The 19,638-nt window shown below is 40.2% G+C and overlaps 1 long non-coding RNA gene across 3 annotated transcripts; it reads left to right on the forward strand.

Moving 5' to 3' along the window:
* Positions 1 to 3,665: 3,665 nt before the first annotated feature.
* On the forward strand, positions 3,666 to 8,526 carry LOC119952895. 3 transcript variants are annotated; one of them, XR_005457911.1, is made up of 3 exons: positions 3,666 to 3,771; positions 4,456 to 4,582; positions 8,082 to 8,526. It is a non-coding gene; the product is annotated as an uncharacterized LOC119952895 (long non-coding RNA). The 3 variants fall into 3 exon arrangements; XR_005457910.1 differs by having other exon boundaries at positions 4,456 to 4,548; positions 4,885 to 8,526; XR_005457909.1 differs by lacking the exon at positions 8,082 to 8,526 and having other exon boundaries at positions 4,456 to 4,838.
* The last annotated feature ends 11,112 nt before the right edge of the window (positions 8,527 to 19,638 follow it).

Consider the following 19,638-nt stretch of genomic DNA (forward strand, 5'->3'; position numbering starts at 1 on the left):
CATTCACCCATGGTCAGAATTGTACTCGGGTTCCTGGCGCTGTGAGGCAGAGTACTAACCACTGTGCCACCAAGCCGCTCTTAGGTGAATGGTGGAGCAGGCTTGAAGGGGCAAATGGCCTTCCCCTGCTCTTATTTCTTATGCTCTAGGATTAAAATTAAAGCCAATCAATGTAATATAGAAGGGATATGCCAAACACTAAATTTCAATTTATTCAATACCACCTACAGAATACCAAAATCGGACAGATTCCCAAAATACAACAGTATTTTGTTATGCTTGCAACTAGCCAACAAAATGCAAAGATGCTTGCACTATAGCAACCTGGGCTGCACAAAGGTCCTCAAACTGCAAAATCTCGATCTTCAAAGAGGGTTCAGCAAAGACCCAAGGTGTCACTATAAAAAGGAAATTATTGTTGGTAGATAATTCACTTTTTAAAATAAATTCAAACACACTAAAGGTGAGACAGCACAAACTTTTGGTTACCCTCTCCAGCACGGAGCTTGGTTTTTTTTTATTGTGATGCTAGCAATTATGGCCCAACTAGATAAAATTAAAAGTAGAAAATGTTGAAAATAGTCAGGTCAGGCAGCATTTAAACAGAGTTAACGTTTGAGGTTGATGACCTTCAGAACTTTCTGACAAAAGGTCATTGGCCTAAAATGTTAACTCTGGTTCTCTCACTCCCCAGATGGCTGGCTGCCTGACATGCTGCCTATTTCCAACATGTTGTTCCAACAGGGCTAAGTCGCTGGCTTTGAAAGCACACCAAGCAGGTCAGCAGCACGGTTCGATTCCCGTAACAGCCTCCGGAATGTGGCGGCTAGGGGCTTTTCACAGTAACTTCATTGAAGCCTACTCGTGACAATAAGCGATTTTCATTTCATAGTCCGCTTTTCGATCCACATAATTTTATTTTTCTTACATCATTGCTTTAGGTAGGGATTCTCTTGTTGGAATTCGGTTGCATAGCCACCATTTACTGTCCTGCATCTCATCTAATTGCTTGGTCATTTGTGAGCCTCGACAGCGAGAATGAATGAGAAAGCAATTTTGATCAGTCAGGTCTTGCAGCCAAGTTCAAATCATCAAATCTACACCTGCAGATGGCAATAATAATTGGGAATCCTGGCCAAAATTTACTTTATATGGAAAAGTAGTGTTGAGGCATTTGCAGTAAACAAACCCAAGATCCACTAACTCAGGACACAAGTGGGCACTGAACTTAGAACATTCTTAATTCAAACAGAACTGCTCACTGATCCACCAGGAAAACATTTCACGTCTAATTTCTATCCACACAAAAATGCTGAAACAGAAAGCATTTTACAGTGCATCCAAGTCTGTAGGATCAATTTCTAGAAATAATGTTAGGTTTCATAAGAAACAAGATATGTCTCCCCTGCTTTTTCTGAGTACTGTATCCATGTGCTGTTTTGTACCAAACACATTCAATTTCTGTGCAGTCAATAGCTTCCGCAAACTTCTTACTCACTAAGCTATTGCAATAAAGTTTCAGGAAATCTTTTGTTTATTTGGATTTTGGCAGATGATTACACAAAATATTTAATTATAAAAACAAAAATTTTGACCAAACTATATTTTAGAAATAACATTTAGTAGTAAAAGCTTATTCTTTGTAAATAAGGGTTACACAATCTCAGTACTAAATTAGGGATCTCAGGAATATATTAATTTCCTGAACACTTTCCATATATAGGCTAATCTCTATGACGTTTCTAAAACTGATTGGTGCCAATTGCACGTTGTTGTCGAATGGAAGTTACCGCAAAGATCACAAAAAGATAACATTTTAATCTATTGTATACAAACTTTTAAAAAAAACAAACGATGGGTATTTAAACACGTTATACAAAAACCTGTTTCTGCACCACAGTTCTAACACATAATGCAGACAAGTCCTATCCACGTATATACAGTAGTAACCGTACTGTTTTTTTGCATTCGTAATTGTATGCGCCAAAGATTATTACAAACAGATAAGCAAACGTTTCAGAAACTTTAAAAAAAATCTTTCGACCGTCAATAAAAGGATTGAAATCTGCCGCATATTCTATTATAATAAAAAAAATTCAAAGCTGGAACAAGCCACGACACCGCAGCTGTTGTCAAAGGCACATTCCACATCCGAAGCCATCAGGATGATGAAGTACAGTAGAGCTGCGTGCAAAAACAGAGAGGGGGGAACGTGGGCATCGGTCCAAAAATGCCAGAGCTTTGGCACCACAACACAAGCCAGTCAACACCGAAGCTCAACACCACGCAAAAGAACAGAAATACATGAGCCACTCGTGGTCACTACGAATGCACGACATTTGAATAAATTTCATTCTGAGCGGAAATTGAGAGAGATGACACGTATTTCCAATGCGAAACAAGGACTGCAAACATGTTCCAGGCTTTAATTTCACGTTGTAGGGGCGTATCGATTTGCAAACAAGCTACCACATCTCACTACAGTGCTGCTGTTATTGCCTCTAAATTGAAACGGCAACAAAAACCGTTCCCCCCCCCTCCAAATAAGTCGATTTCAAACCCCACTGCAACGGACAGAGCGATCCTTAGGTCCAGTTTTACGGAAAGGAGGTTTGCAATACAATCTTCGCCGCTCTGATCTCTGCATCCCACTGGTTGGCCGAGAACCAGCGCACAGAGCATTTGCCATTTCATGCCACTGACAGCTTCTCGGGGGGGGGGGGGGTAGTTCCATCCATCGCTACACATTCGAACCCGCCTTACAAGACAAAAACATACAACACTCTTGACATTCAAAATAAAAAGGCCAAGCGCAAATCGTCCGGCTTACCTTTTAATTTCTTCCTGAGGCTCTTTGGCAGCTTTAAACTCGGGCTCTCTGAAAGGGTCAAGGGTGAAAGGAGGGGGGGGGGAGAAGAGAGAAGAGAAAAGCCTTTTTTTTTAAAGACCCATAAATTTGGCAGTATTAAAACGCGCGCAGAGCGGCTGACAGCTACGGGCGGGCGGTCAGTCAGTCAGGATGGCTCAGGCGACGGAAAGCGGCGGTGAATCGTACATAAACACACGGGTAAAGGAAGCAGCAGCAGCAGCGTCGCTCACCTCCCTCCCTCCCTCCAAACCAACAGCAGCTCCGACACAGCGCAACACACATACACACAGACACCCTTAGCAACCGCACCGCCAACAATTACAAACCTCATCAATTTAAAGTGCAAATAGATGGGGAAAATATTTAACAGCGGAGACGAAAGCAACGTCAGAGTGGAGTGGCGGTGCTGCTGGGAAAGGGGGGAGGGGAGGGAAAAGTTGAGCTACTTTCTCTCGCCGTCAGTAAATCGTCGGTAACGGCGCTGCAGCAGCAGCCATTTTGTTCTAACTGACAAGAGAAGGGGGCTGATCGCCGCGCCGAGGAAACGACCCCTGACCTTGTCTGGCTGACACGTGATCACAACCAAACACCGTCGGGCCCTCCTCGCGCCCCCAACCGTCCCCGCCTCTCCGCGTTGCCGCGGCAACCGCTCCAACCTATGGCTTAGGCGTGAGCGCATCACGTGGTCGCCGCACAGACCGAACTTTTTTTATTGATGCGGAGGGGGCGGGGGGACGGAGGAAAAAAAACGGCTCCGCACTCGGGTCGCCCGCGGGAGGGGGAGGGGGAGGGGGGAGGGGAGGGAAGCGATGCGATAGGATTTTCCGACTTTCCCACCATCGCTAACCGCGTTCAGCGGAGAGGGGAAAGGAAGAGAAACAAAAACAAAACCCAGCTGCGAGGTAAACGGTCGAGGACGAAAAAAGATTTTACAAAATAATCATAATGCCGTAAAGCTGCCCGTCCCTCTCTCTCTCCCCCCCCAGGCCCGCCTCATCCCAGATCCAGCCAATCCGGTAAGCGCCCGGGCGTCACGTGGCCGGGTTCCTGTCCCCGCTCGTTGCCCTGGTAACCGGTCTGCCCAATCATCTGGAAAAGCCAACCACAAACAAGCCTGTCCCCAGCATATACAAATGATCCAGTAATTGTCAATTGTACATGATCTGATACAGTTCGACTTCATCTGCTTAATAGGTACAGAGCTGATCTAATTTGACCTAGTGAAATAACCCAATCAAAATCAAATGCATTATAGCTGAATTGGCACTCTCTACAGTTACACATCATTCTTCCATTCCATCCTCCAATGATCAGATCTCTTGAAGCCCGTACTTGAATTTGCCAAAATAGATCACATATATTGCTGCTGAAACAGCACAGTAACATAACATTTCTTTTTAGGTTTATAAAACACTAATGTGAGAATTGTCTTTTGTGATCAAAGAGCCAGACCAGAGGAGTGAGATTTCTGTCATGAAATGTTCCAGGAGTATGAGGCAAAAAACATATGCTACAAAAAGTTGTGGCTCTTTGAATGTTAAAAGAATCAGAATGGTTCGATTGAATTTTTTTCTATTTCTCTCCAGATCTTCAGCTCTCATTTCATCTCTTCTGGGAAGCATTGACTCCTTCCTTCCTGGGGCGTGTAGATTCCAATCACACTCCAATACTTCACACAGGTGATCATTATGCCTGTGAACCATGGTAGTCAATGTGAGTCAGTCACAGGCGCAGCATAGTTAAGTTCAACACTATAATCATACTACTGCTTCTTTCAACTGAGATTGCTGTGTACTGATCAGAAGTCGAAATCCAAGTCTTTCCTAATCCATAAATACTGAGGCTAGTGGTAGCACTCCAATTACAAAGGTCTGCCTGAGATGAAATAACTGAGCACATAGCAATAACTTAGGGCCTCTCCGGTTTGTGTAGCTTAACCACTAAAAAATAAACCCATTGTAAAGTCTTACATTTTTGAAATTAATCTTTTTTGTTCTATACTTATTCCCTGACAGGGCACAAGACCTCCAAGGCTACTGCCAACAACAATCCTGAAATGAGTGCATAAAGGAGTGCATAAAAAATCCAATTTTTTGTTCTCTTGCTTACATACTGCACCCTTCCCCACCAAACAGAAATACATAACGTGAGAGTCACAGATGTGAACAGGTTTGATTTGCACTATGCAATCAAGCGAGCAATCTTCTCATTGACTTGGGAATGAAGTTAGCTGTAGCAGGTAGGGGATCCTCACAGATTATGTCTCAGTCACTATTGATTTTCACAAGTTTATTTGTAAAGTATTTAAGAATATTTTTCACTTTTGTTCCTACTGAGATTTACTACATTCAGTATAAAATCTCAGTGGGTAGCTTTTTCAAAAGTCTTCCGAGTCGTCTGTAAGTGGACATGGTATACTAAAATTGATGCTGGTGAGTGGACACTCTCCCAAAGAATTCACTTGACTAACATCTGGGAAAAGCATCAGCTTCACCACTCCTTGACTGAAATGTCACTCTTGGGTGGATAGAGGAGACCTAATGCTATCCAAAAATAAATATCACTTTAACTATAACTATGTGGTAACTGGTTTATATTTTCTTCATACCTAAAGATACTTTATTTATTAACTGTAAAGCTATGAAGTTTAATAGCTAAAATGGTTTTCCTGACCTTTTTATGCCTTATTTATGTTATGAAAATTTTGCACCTCCTTTAGTTTCAGCTTAAATCATCAACGGCCTTAACATGAACATGTAGTACATACAAAAATATATTACATATGTGATTGTTTTACAAAATAGTAAGAGTCAGTTGATTTTACTGGTAATGAAAATTACTTCAGATATCAACATGGAAAAAAAGCAACAACATTTAATTACAAATAAAATTGCATTTCCATGGAGCCACTATCAGCACTGTGAATGGTTATCACAGCATAGTAAATCCATGTACATACTTTGAGAAAGTAAATTTTAGAATCTAGATTAAGATATCTGAGAAACTGGTTGCAGATTGCACCTCCTGCTGATGCAAGTGTCAGATTAAGTTAAACATTATTTAGTGGTTGAGACTAAGAAAGCACAGTAACTTTAAAACAAACAGATTTCTAAATAAGTTTGGATGCAATTGCAAATTTAGCTCAAAGACTCCAGTTTTTCATTAATGTTTATACATATTGTTAAATATAATTATTGGTATCATAAACAGTTTTTTTTGTTTGCTAGTGATCACAGTATTTTGTTTGCTCGTCGAGTTATAGCTTTTACAATAGGAAATTAAGAAATTAAATATATTTTGGAAAATATACAAAAGAGGAACAAGTGAAAAAGCAGCAATTTAACAGTGTCTTCTAAATTGTTGTTTTGAATATGGCAATGAAAGGCAGGCCAGATACCAAGCTTGTGGGACAACTTTAAAATAAGCTGCAGCACTGGCGTGGTAGTATAATGTATTTGTGCTCAGCCTAGCTGTTCCTCGGAATGACAGTTCAAGTTTCCAATTCCCATAATGAAAATTTATGAATTTTAGTCACCCAATCATTTGAAAGAATCAAATGCAAGTTAATGACTTCTTCACACTGACGAAAGGAAAGATGGAGGATGACTGCTAACTGTATAGAGTGGCACTGATAGACACTTGGTAGCAAGCTGCCAGTCCCATCAGGGTAGTACAAAACACACTAAGACCTAAAAAAGAGGTTGGATAAAACATCAATAATGGGAATATAAGTGAAAGCCTACAATATAATCAATATCTGCATTAGTGCAAAAGGCCAGGTTAAATTATCATAATTAATTATCAGTAAGAAAAAAAATTCAAAATGTATGTATGTTCTCATTCTAAATGGTTTTAAACACAACTAAATAATTTGTGATTGCAAGATGCAAATTTACAATGATAAGAATGCACACTTAAAATAAATTACAAGTTACTGTGCAACAGATTTTCACTGATTTTTGGGGATTTAAAAATTTCATATCAAGTATCTGTATAGTGTAATATTCCTTACCTGAAGAGATAAAGCTGGAAAAAAATTGTCTGATTTGAAATTAACTTATCATTTTTACTCTGACATTGCACCAATTGACACTAGCGACTGTTCTGCAGTTTCAACAAATTAAAGCAAGTTCTCCAGTCGATTAAGGTTAGATGATATCTGGCTCCATATAATATTTGTAAATTAGGCAAAATGTAGCTTGCACGAGCTAGGTATTGTTTGTTGTGTTCAATTGTGCTGGGTGAATGCATTAACTGAACTGCTGTCTAATTCTTCTAAGGGCACTGCAGGGATTCCACAAGAGACCAACACATTCATAAATAGAAAACAACTGTCTAGCAGAAAGAAGAGGTGGCACATAGCAATGCTACAGTGTAGACAAGCCGGTTGCTGCCTATTTGATAAGATAAAGCCCTCTAATGTTTAAACGATAGCCTGCACTTCTCACATGACTATCCCTATCTATTATAGATTACCAATGCAGCTTTGGTTGCCTTTGCAACTAATGAACAAGCACTAAAATCAATAATTGCAAAATGTGGATTTGTGTGCTGCTTTGCAACAAACAGTAAATGGTATGCAGGCAGCAGAATGCTTAGGTGGGGGTGGACTGCACGAACCCCCAGAGGCCAGTGTATTTGTCATTTGGCAAACCAAGATAGATGTAGAGCACAAATTCATCAAAGCTTTCTCCAAAAGGAACACAATTCTTCTTCCAATGTTACAATCCATCTATCTAGCGTCTGAAAAATGAATAAATAATGAACTGTACATGTCAGATTTCAGGAACAAGCAGCATACAACGATACAAATAAGAGGTAGATAGACTAAAGAACTCACTAATAAAATAACCTTTTATAATGAACGTAATTCCTGAGCACAACATTTTAGTGAGTTTCAGAGATGTTACAATTTAATGCTTTAAGAAGACCTCCATTTAAAATGTATTCAAATTCAATCATCAATGAAGAATTCAATAACATTTTTCAGTTTATTTTTTCACGACTGCCTTAAGCATGCGGCCCAAACAATAGCGTTTCAGTTCTCTGCTGGCACAAATTGTATCTGACGTTGCAGATCAAAAAAATTTTAAGTGTATTATTGTTGCAAGGAAAGGAGCAAAAATAAGGCCCTTAATAAAAGCAATAGTAACATATAATTAACTGTTATCAACTTTAACGTTCGGTACTAAACTCAAAGCATGATTTTCAGTATTTTTCAGTGAGTGGCTTTGTCTACAAACAGCACTGCAGCTCTACTTATCATAGCAACGTCAACACTGCAGTGCTGATTCCTTTGTTTCTCCACCCGTTGTAGAGCCAGAGCCTAACATCTCATAAATTATATCAGTGTGATTGACAATGATGGCATTGTTTGTAAACATAGACAAGGGTGCCAAATATTGTGGTCTATTAAAAATGAAATATCTTTACAACAAAATGACTTAGAAGTACATTATTTTGGAATGCAGCCGTTTTAATGTTGAACTTTAAATAGACAAATAGTTCATATAGACATCAACACTACAGGTCTAGTATGGGTAGAAGTCATTGTTTTAAGACATTTGTCTGATTATTGTTCAACTGTAACAACACTCCCTTTTCTTCTTGTCTAACTTCTAACTTGAGGAAGTGATCAGTGTAATCCTTACAATCTAATATATATCGTTATCTGTTGGTCAGCTAAATAAACATGATAACTTTGTTGCAGTAAAGCTTTTATGTATCAACTGTGATTATTGGTCAAGGCAAAACAGTGCAGAGAATCTAAATAGCTTTCTTTTTCAACATAATGTTAGTTTAATTTGAAGTAAAATTATATTTGATATCTTTTCTACTTCTGGTCAAACATTTCTACCCTTGATGGTTTAGGCAAACAGCAGCTATATTACCTAAACTGTAGCCTCACGGTAGCATGGTGGTTAGCATCAATGCTTCACAGCTCCAGGGTCCCAGGTTCGATTCCCGGCTGGGTCACTGTCTGTGTGGAGTCTGCACGTCCTCCCCGTGTGTGCGTGGGTTTCCTCCGGGTGCTCTGGTTTCCTCCCACAGTCCAAAGATGTGCGGGTTAGGTGGATTGGCCATGCTAAATTGCCCGTAGTGTAAGGTTAATGGGGGGATTGTTGGGTTACGGGTATACGGGTTACGTGGGTTTAAGTGGGGTGATCATTGTTCGGCACAACATTGTGGGCCGAAGGGCCTGTTCTGTGCTGTACTGTTCTATACTGTTCTATTCTATTCTATTCAAGTAACTCATAAAAAAGAACTGAAATCAAATCCATGCTGCTACCCTGCCGGTGAGTATGTTCCTGCAAGATGAGCAGTCGTCTTACAACCCCTTTATCCTTTGTGAAAAACAACTTTGACAGGCGTGACATGCTTTTCTTTATATTAAAAACATATATATCATTGAAGAGCTGCATTATTTGACTCTTCTGAACATTTATTTTTTGTTGAAACAATTTAGCTTTGTAATAACTGCATGTTGGCATATAAACTGCATTTACCTACAATGCATTATTTTTACTTTTATATTACTGCATTGGATCACCTGACCTGTTAGCCTGTGAAATTCTTGTCATTTTGTACAGTAACACTGCATAATTCTAATCTGAAACTAGTTTCTTAAAATGGCAACTATTTTTTTGATAACACTGAAACCTACCACAGCTAAATTAAAGACAACATATTTGACTTCTTGAAAACAAGTAAATCAAAGTGGGATTTTCTGACCTCACCATGGCTAGATCTGCCGCTGGGATGCAGTGGGCCAACAATTGACCAGGTGGAACCAGGTGGAGCTGGAAAATTCCACCCATAATCACAAAACAGGTTATGAACACATCTGATATCCTTTCAGAGAGACTGTGCTGAGAAAAGGCTTCATGGTACAAGAACTTGCCTTTTCATGAAATCTAGTTTATCGGTAATGAAAATGACAGTGAATACTGTGCCCTTTTAACTCTTTAATTACTGAATTAATAAGCAATTTTAAGAGTTATATTTTGCTTTTGTTAGTTCTCTCCCCTTCACATCACACACCAAATCACTGGGCAAAGTGGTGTTAACTAGATTGCTGCGTGGCTCCTGCCAACGTTGTTCTCTTCAGCTGTTAAGGCATGCACAAGAGTGGCCAAGGGTGACTTGGCTTTGTCTTTTTGGCATTCTCTGGGAAAGCTTTTGCATCTCACAAGCTATTTTCCTTAAAGGCTCAAACTAAATTTAAAAATTGACTTTCATCAGCCTGCCTTAGAATATGAACTGGTTGGGCCATGCTCATTTCTCAGGCCGGAAGTGCACTGACCACTATATTTCTGTAGGTCACATCTGAAACATTGAGTAGCCCTGAATACAGCCAGTAGTAGGCTGGCTATGTTCAAGAAATCAAGTTTACATGCAGCCTACACTTTGCTCTTAAAGGAACCACTGCGAGCTACAACCTGCCATGGCCGTTGCTGTCCTCCACCCATGCTTCCTTATCCCAGCCACCGGTACTCTACCCTGATAATCATTGCCTTCCCTCTTGATCACTGCTCTACTCCCTCACATTGTCACCCTTTGCCATAACCCTTCTTCCGATTTACACCCTTCCCCTTTTTAAATACTTTCCCGTTCTGGCATTGCAATGATCCAATCTTCAATCCCTCATTGACAAACTACCTGGTAAGGCATTCACAGTGATGTTCAGGCCCAGTGCCTAATATTTCATGTACCTCAGGCATAACCATTCAGGTGCTGTCACTAAGTTATGATATCTATTATCATTATACTTGTAACACTGAGTATTCCAATATTATAGATTTTATTAAGAAAACTGCATCAGAAAAAACAGGACTAGACTTCAAGATGATTTGCATCTGGACTATCTTCCCATCTCAATAGGAAAGACCAGTAAAACTTGGGAAATGACTGGTACTGGTCCATACTGGTCTTGTATGCCTGAAAATGAAACTCCAGGACAGCATTTTCTGGGTCAACATTATCCACCTCCAAACATTTTGAGAAATTGCCTTCAACTCCATCTCTGTACTTCCTCCTTTCAAACTCATTGTTTAATCCAGATTGTTGAAATCATCTCAAATAGTTTCCTGTGTGGTCCCTTGACAACGGATCACTGATAATCACTATCCAATCTGCTGCATTTCCCCATTCCACATAGTCCATCACCTCGTCAGAGAACACTCAGTTTTGTCAAGCCACATCTTCCTTTCTAAAATTTGTGCTGCGCACTTTAATTATTTTCTCTTCATTTATAAATTTAATTTACATATTGATTGGACAAATCAAATTAGTCACAATACCGTAGAGGAGGAATTTCTGGAGTATATACGGGATGGTTTTCAGGACCAATACGTTCAGGAACCAACTAGAGAACAAGCCATCCTAAACTGGGTACTGTGTAATGGGAATCATTGGCAATCTAGGTGTGTGAGACTCCTTGGTATTGAGCAACCGTAATAAATAGAATTTTTCATCAAAGTGGAGAGTGACAGTTCATTCTGACACTAGAGTCCTGAATCTTAATAAAGGAAACTACTGATGACATGAGTCGCGAGTGGCTATGATCGATTGGGAAACATTACATAAAGGGATGAATGACTGTGGATAGGCAATGGCAAGCACTCAATGAGTGCATGAGGGAACTGCACCAATTGTTTATTCCTGTCTGACACAAAAGTAAAATGGGAAAGGTAGCCAAGACATGGCTTACAAGGGAAATTAGTGATAGTATTCAATCCAAGGAAGAAGTATACAAATTTGCCAAGAAAAACAACAGGTCTGAAGATTGGGAGCAGTTTAGAATTCAGCAAAGGAGGTCCAAGGAATTGATCAAGAAGGGGAAAATAGAGAATGAGATAAGCTTGCACGAAACAAACAAACCGACTGCAATAGTTTCTATAGGTATGTGAAGAGAAAAAGATAGGTGAAGACAAATGCAGGTTTCGTAGTCAAAAATAGGGGAATTTAAAATGGGGGGCAAAGAAATGGCTGAACAACTAAATATGTACTTTGGTTCTGTCTTCAAAAATGAGGAAACAAATACGATACCAGAAATTTGGGGAACGCAGGGTTCAATGAGAGGGAGGAACTGATGGAGATCAATATTATTAGAAAAATAGTGTTGGGGAAATTGATGAGATTGAAGGTTGATAAATCCCCCGAGCCTGATAATCTACATCCCGGAGTACTTAAGAAAACGGCTCTAGAAATAGAGGATGCACTGGTGGTCATCTTCCACGATTCTCAACTCTGGAACAGTTCCTACAGATTGGAGGGTAGCTAATGTAACCCCACTACTTAAAAAGGGAGGTAGAGAGAAAACGGAATTATAGACCAGTAAGTCTGACGTCGCTAGTGGGGAAAATTCTAACATCCATTATCTAAGATTTTATAGCAGACCTCTGAGAAAACTGGCAGGATCTAACAAAGCCAGCATGGATTTATGAAGGGGAAATCGTGCTAGGCAAATCTACTGGAATTCTTCGAGTATATGACTAGTAGAGTTGACGAGCGGGAGTTAATGGATGTGTTTTTGGACTTTCAGAAGGGTTTCGACAAAATCCCACATAAGAGATTAGTGTGTAAAATTAAAGTGCATGGGATTAGTGGTATTGTATTCATTTGGATTGAAATCTGGTTGGCAGACAGGCAGCAAAGAATAGGAATTAACTGGTCTTTTTCCAAATGGCAGGCAATGCCTAGTGGGATGCCAGCTATTCATAATATACATATAAATGATTTGAATGAGGGAACAAAATGTAATATCTGCAAATTTGCTGATGACACAAAGTTGGGTGGGAGGGTGAGCTGTGAGGAGGATGCAGAGATTCTTCAGTGTGAGTTGGACAAGTTGAGTGAATGGGCAAATAAATGGCAGATGCAGTATCATTTGGATAAAGGTGAGGTTATCCACTTTGATAGCAAAAATAGGAATGCATACTATTATCTGAATGGCCATAAATTAGGAGGGGGGAATTTGCAATGAGACTTGGTGTCCTCGTACACCAGTCACTGAAAGTAAGTATGCAAGTGCAGCAGGCGATAAAAAAGGCAAATGGTATATTGGCCTTCATAGCGAGAGGATTCAAGTACAGGAGCAGGAATGGCTTGCTGCAATTATACAGGGCCTTGGTGAGGCCACACCTGGAATACTGTATGCAGTTTTTGTCTCCATATCTGAGGAAGAATGCTCTTGTAGTAGAGGAAATGCAGCAAAGGTTTACCAGACTGATTCCTGGAATAGCGGGACTGACATATGAGGAGAGATTGAGTTGGTTAGGACTGTATTCGCTGGAGTTTAGAAGAATAAAGGCGGATCTCAGAAGCGTGTAAAATTCTAACAAGACTATACAGGGTAGATGGAAGAAGGATGTTCCCGATGGTGGGAGTGTCCAGAACCAGGGGTCACAGTCTGAGGATACGGGGTCGGCCATTTAGGACAGAGATGAGAAATTTCTTCACCCAGAGAGTGGTGAGTGTGGAATTCATCACCACAGAAAGTAGTTGAGGCCAAAACATTGCATGTTTTCAAGAACCAGTTCCATACAGCACTTGCGGCGAATGGGATGAAGGGATTTAGGAGGGGGGGGGGGGGGGGGGGGGTAGAGGAGACGCGATTAGGCTATTGAGTTGGATGATTAGCCATGCTCATAATGAAAGGTGGATCAGGCTCGAAGGGCCTGCTCTTGCTCCTATATTCTATGTTTCTATTTAGTAATGTTACTGTTAATATTAATCAATAAGAGGGTCAGTAAGCTTAGTTGACTGGACTACAGCATGGATTCAATTCCGATACTGGCTGAGGTTATTCATGAAGGCCTGCCTTCTCAACCTGCCCCTCGCTTGAGGTGTGGTGACCCTCAGATTAAATCACCACCAGTCAGCTCTCAAAGGGGAGAGTAGCCTATGGTCCTCTGGGACTGTGTTGACATTTACATATTTATTCACCAATAAATTATCCCTATATTTTCTACCCTATTTCTTCCACCATTCCCATCATATGCTTGGCTGCATCCCAGAGTGTCACAGAAATGTATCCTTATATTGTAACTGACTTTTGAAATACTTCCATTTTGATTATTCTATTTCTCATCTCACGTTTATTTAATTCAACATTCACCTTTCCCAGTATATTTTTTCTCACATGATTACAGGTGTGACATACTTTTAAAAAAAATTCTTGTCAAATTTATAAATTTTCTCTGCAGATATTTACATTATAGCATCTATGTGAAATGCACCACAACTCATTACACCTAAACCCATGGAATAAAGTAAACATTTGGGACATTGGTGACAGGTGGAATTCTATCCCAAGTGAAAGTCTGAATCATTCATTTGTTGTTGAGACTAATATGTTGCAATAAACCACCAAACATTAGTTAAAACTTGCAAGAGTTTAGCAGTTACACTGGATGCATTACAATTCAACTAGCATTGCTGAGATGTATAGCACAATTTAGAACACATTTCTCACCTCAGCTACAAGTTTATATGTTGCATTTGTAACTGCAGGCAATAAATAAATATAAAAAACAAAGTCAGAAGAATTGCTACGAAAGGAGAAACTAATACAAAAATATTTTGTGGAAAACTATGAAACAGGTATGATGCAAAATGCATCAAGATTAATTTTTCTCTTCGTATTGTGCCTAAACAATATGCGGATATGAATAAAATCTCTGAAATTACCCCACATCACATTCACTAAGACGATTGTGCTTATACTCAAGGGTGACATATTGAATGACTTTGCAAAACATGAGGCAAATTCCTTACTTTCCCTCCTGCCAAACTCTTTGACACAACATTTTATTGAGCTTCCTCTTTTGTTGCATGCGTCACATCAAAATTCCAACCACCTGCTGTTCCGAGTTCTGTGGCTTCACTCAAACGTTGTCTTCAGCTAGTGCCAGTGTCATAAGCTACGACTCCAAATTCCTTTAGTTATTGAGGAATTGCTGAATTAGATGATAGTTCTACCTTTCTTCCTAAATTACAAAGTATTTGCAGCACAGAAACTGGACAGTTGGCCTAACCCTACTGAAATAGCCTTCTATTCCTTTCCCCTTGAGTATTTATCATGCTTCCCCTTTAATGCATCTGTGGTATTCGCCTCAACTACTTTGTGGTTGCATTTCTGCTTTCTAACAATTCTCTGTGTAAAAACATTTCTCCGGAATTCCCAATTGCATTTATTAATGACTATTTCATATTTATGGCCCATTGTTCTTATCTCATTCTCAAGTGCAAATGGCTCTATATATACCCAATTAAATCCTTCAATAATCTTAAAGACCACTACTGGTTCACCCCTCAGCCTTATCTTTTCTAGAGAACTGTGCCCAGACCTGGTCAGTCTGTCCTGGTTGATATAGGGGTTGATTCTCTATTGCCCAACACCATGATCGGGACTCCCAATCAGGTGGAGAATGGAATGTCCTCTGAAAAACCAACCCCAATCCCCTACCAGCGGCCTCAGTGCACTACTTACCCCATGCCGGCAGGAGTGAAGGGGTGAAGTGTGAAGAGTGAAGGAGTGAAGGTGTCTTGAGATGAGACCCTTAAAACCAGATAGCTAGGATAATACCAGAATAGTTCTACATAAGTTAGTTAATTGAGGATTGCGACTAATCATAGAAAGTATACCCAGTAATCATTATTAACAATTAAACATTGACCGCATTGACCAGGACTGCAAGAAACTTCAGAGAGTCATGAACGCAGCCCAGTCCATCACACGAACATGCCTCCCATCCATTGACTCCATCTACACCTCCCGCTGCCTGGGGAAAGCGGGCAGCATAATCAAAGACTCCTGCCACCCGGCTTCCTCACTCTTCCAACTTCTTCCATCGGGCAGGAGATACAGAAGTCTGAGAACACGCATGAACAGACTCAAAAACAGCTTTTTCCCCTCTGTAACCAGACTCCTAAATGACCCTCTTATGGACTGACCTCATTAACACTACACTCCTGTATGCTTCATCCGTTGCCGGTGCTTACGTAGTTACATTGTGTACCTTGTGTTGCCCTATTATGTATTTTCTTTTATGTATCTTCTTTTATTTCCTTTTCTTTTTATGTACTTAATGATCTGTTGAGCTGCGCTCAGAAAAATTCTTTTCACTGTACCTCAGTACACGTGACAATAAATAAATCCAATCCAACATGTATTTTTGGAACATAGCAGTAACAAGCATTCAAACTTGCGAAATGCATGGTGGGATTTAAGCTAGCTAACTTGCCCATGTTCATAAGACAAACAGAATCAGACAGAAATAATGTGGTCAGCAATAACACAGTCAGCTCAGTGAACAGTTCTTATCAGTGGCCCCAACATCTTGTTTCAGACAATCCATGATACAAAGAGGAACCAGCTCCAACATCCTGCACCCAGACAAGCAATGAGATAGGCAGGAACTGGCTGAGATAAGCAACATGGGAATAGGCGAAAAAGAAGACATAACGGATACAAGAATCCTGGAAAACGACAAGTGTCAGGATATGGGTTAAATCATGAGCTGATCAGTCATCATGCTGCCTAACGTATACTTTATTGGGCAAGGTAAAATTGAGGATTGGATCGAGTCCAACTGGGGTGGGCTACTGATTTTAGGAAAATTGTATATTTGTGGCACCTGAACTCGTGTAATGTAAAGTGGTTTTGGCATTTATCCAAATCAATCTCCCTTGTACATTGACCAAAGTTGGAAATAAAGCCATCTTAATCAGAGTTGATGTGTTCGCAGGTCTTTGTGTTTAGCTGAGTTATAACTAGCCAGCTCAATACTCAGTCCTTGAAAACGCTCCTGCAGGGAGAATGCAAATCGGTGATCTGCATCCATTTCAATTTGATTGATGGGCTGGAAGCCTGATTCACCCCCCCCCCCCCCCCCCCCCCCAACCCCCATTATGCACAGACCCCACCGTGGGAAATCCTCTACAGGCTTTGGTACAAGTTTGCACAAGTGTGTCCCAGACACCGCCTCGAACAGGCTGAGCATATTTAAATGAGTTTAGCGAGTCATTTAAATATGTGAGTCTGGTTCACAGAATTTACAGTGCAGAAGGAGGTCATTTGGCCCATCGAGTCTGCCCGGCCCTTGGAAAGAGCACCCTACTTGAGTCCACATCTCCACACTATTGCTGTAACTCAGTAACCCCACCTCACCTTTTTGGACTCTTAAGGGCAATTTAGCATAGCCAATCCACCTAACCTGCACATCTTTGGATTGTGGGAGGAAACCCATGCAGACATGAGGAGAATGTGCAGATTCCGCACAGGCAGTGACCCAAGCCAGGAATCGAACCTGGGACCCTGGAGTTGTGAAGCAACAGTGCAAACCACTGTGCTACCGTGCTGCCCAGCAAGCTCATGCCCAGCAAGAGTGTTCCATTCGGCGTCTGGTGTGAACCGAATTTAGGGGCTCACCCGCTATTCTCCGGGAATAACGGGAGGTACGTCGGGTGCAGTGGAGCGTTAGAATCGCACCATATGTGATCAGATCTTCCACTCACATTGGCAGCCATTAACAGACTTCCACATGATCAGTGAGACCCCACCATCCAGTTCTGCCCACAATCACCCCCAACCCTCTAAACCACAGTTTACCCACCACCACCCTTTTGTGATTTCCAACTCAAGCAGCAGGAAAGATACCTGCAGTCTTTGAATCTGTCCCACACAACAAGCAGCCAAGCCTGGCAATCAAATTACTTTCTGGCCAGGGACACCTTTTTAAAAGAAAAACACATTTATTGTGCAGTGAACTCACCGTGTCTTTTGGGCCAGCCAAGGATTCCTTCTTTCGCCTATTTAAGAATGCCACCTTACAAAATATTAGGGTCTTACTGTCCAAGGAGCATGTGGCATCCTTGTTCTTCCCACCAAAATATAATGCCTCACATTTATCTATATTGAAACTCATTTACCAATTACACACCAATTCAGAAAGCTTACTTATATCTCCCTGTACCTACTTGCAGTCCACCTCTGTTTTAACTACACTCTGCAATTTGATGTCATTTACACATTTTGAAATTGTACTTCCGCTTCCCATGTTCAAATTGTTTATGAAGATGCTGAACAACAGTAATCACTCTACCGATCCTTTGGGAAAACCACTTCCTGTCATTTGCCATTTTAAAATTACTTTTAATCCTGTTTTCAGTTTTTTACTTTGCAGCTAGCTTGCTATCCATTCTGCTCTTTGTCCCCTGACTCCATATGTTCTGACCTTAATCAGGAATCTACTTTAGCACCTTATCATAGTGATTTGCCCAAGGCCAGGTCTGATGCTCATTTCTCCACACCTCAGTCTGCACTTTCCTCATCAGTTGCTCGTAGAAGTACCCCATTTCCAATTTCAAGTTGTCTGGCATAATCCTTCTCTTTTTCCCTCTTGGTGTACATTTCTCAAATCTTCCTTTGATTATTTATAACCTGCAATATTTATTTGCTGGTTGTCTTCTTTACATACCCAAGGGTGGCATTTTACAGCCCATCATATTGGGGTGGGGCGGGTGAGAAAATGAATGGGCGAAAGTCCATTGACTTCAGCAGGATCGGAAGATTCTGCTGGTGAAAGGGACTATAAAATTCCATCCATGTTTTAGTTATTCCTGCTACTTCTTGATCCCTTGCTACAGATAATTGCCTCCAGTTTCCCGATTTTATTTTGCATACATTGCTGTGCAGCCAGTTTAGTCTGTTCTTAGTTAATCTTTTTACTTTGTAATTTATGTTACCTTTGTTCTTATCCTTGATCTGACTGTTGCTCTCATTTGCCATTTCTTTTGTCTTCAAATTTACGTTATTTTCACCAGATTTTCACCCTTATCTTTTGAAATTAGCCAAATAGAGACACGGAGTTGCATTCAGATAATTTGCAAGTCCATACTCTATTACTTAGGCTGGGGAACTTGCATTGTATGAATTATATTTAATCTGTAGTTTTGTCCAAACACCTTTCCTTAGCCCATCTAGAGACACACAACAAAAAACAGAAATTGCAATGTTCTCATAAACACAAACTAAAAAAAGCTTCCAAGTCATTTTGGATCAAAAGCAGTGCTGTTTTTATTTATGTTTTTGTCATTATTTGCTTTTATTATTCTGTGTTTAGCTCCCTTCTTATGTACGTTTCACAAGTTGAAAGGATAAACAGGTAATCTGCTCCCAAGCCCCTAGTCAATTGAGTATTTGGTGCTTTTGACATTGGGCCACTTGTAATTTCACAAGAGTGCTTCATGACATTGTATGCTTCACTCCTTCTCCAAAAGCAACTGTATACCACTTTATGGCATTATTGAAATCAGAAATTTGCCATGTGGGACTTTGTAGGACCAAGTTAGAGTCCTTCACCCTTATAGTGATGGTTGAGAATTAAATGCTTTTATTCATTGCTCTCAGTTATAAAACATATTATACAAGGTGAATGGAACACATTGCCCATTTAAAATAATTAGATTGATATCTATATTAAAAAATCAAACAGAAAAATGTCAGACCAACACATTACATGTTTGTTGATATTATTAAGAGTGAATTGTAGGCTCTAAGTCGAGGGAACCTAGAGCATTGGTCACAATTTATTAATTCCTCATTTCCTTTGGGTGAACATCATGCATGTTCTACTCTCCCATTACAGAATATGGGTCCTTTTCTCCAAAAGAAATATGCCCAAACTTTCTCAGTGTAACATATTTAGTCTTTTATTCTTCTGTTTTTAGCAATTATTTCAAGACTTCAATCTTTTACTGTGTAA

Source organism: Scyliorhinus canicula, chromosome 18, assembly GCF_902713615.1.
Source record: "Scyliorhinus canicula chromosome 18, sScyCan1.1, whole genome shotgun sequence".
In the NCBI taxonomy this organism is placed as follows: Eukaryota; Metazoa; Chordata; class Chondrichthyes; order Carcharhiniformes; family Scyliorhinidae; genus Scyliorhinus; species Scyliorhinus canicula.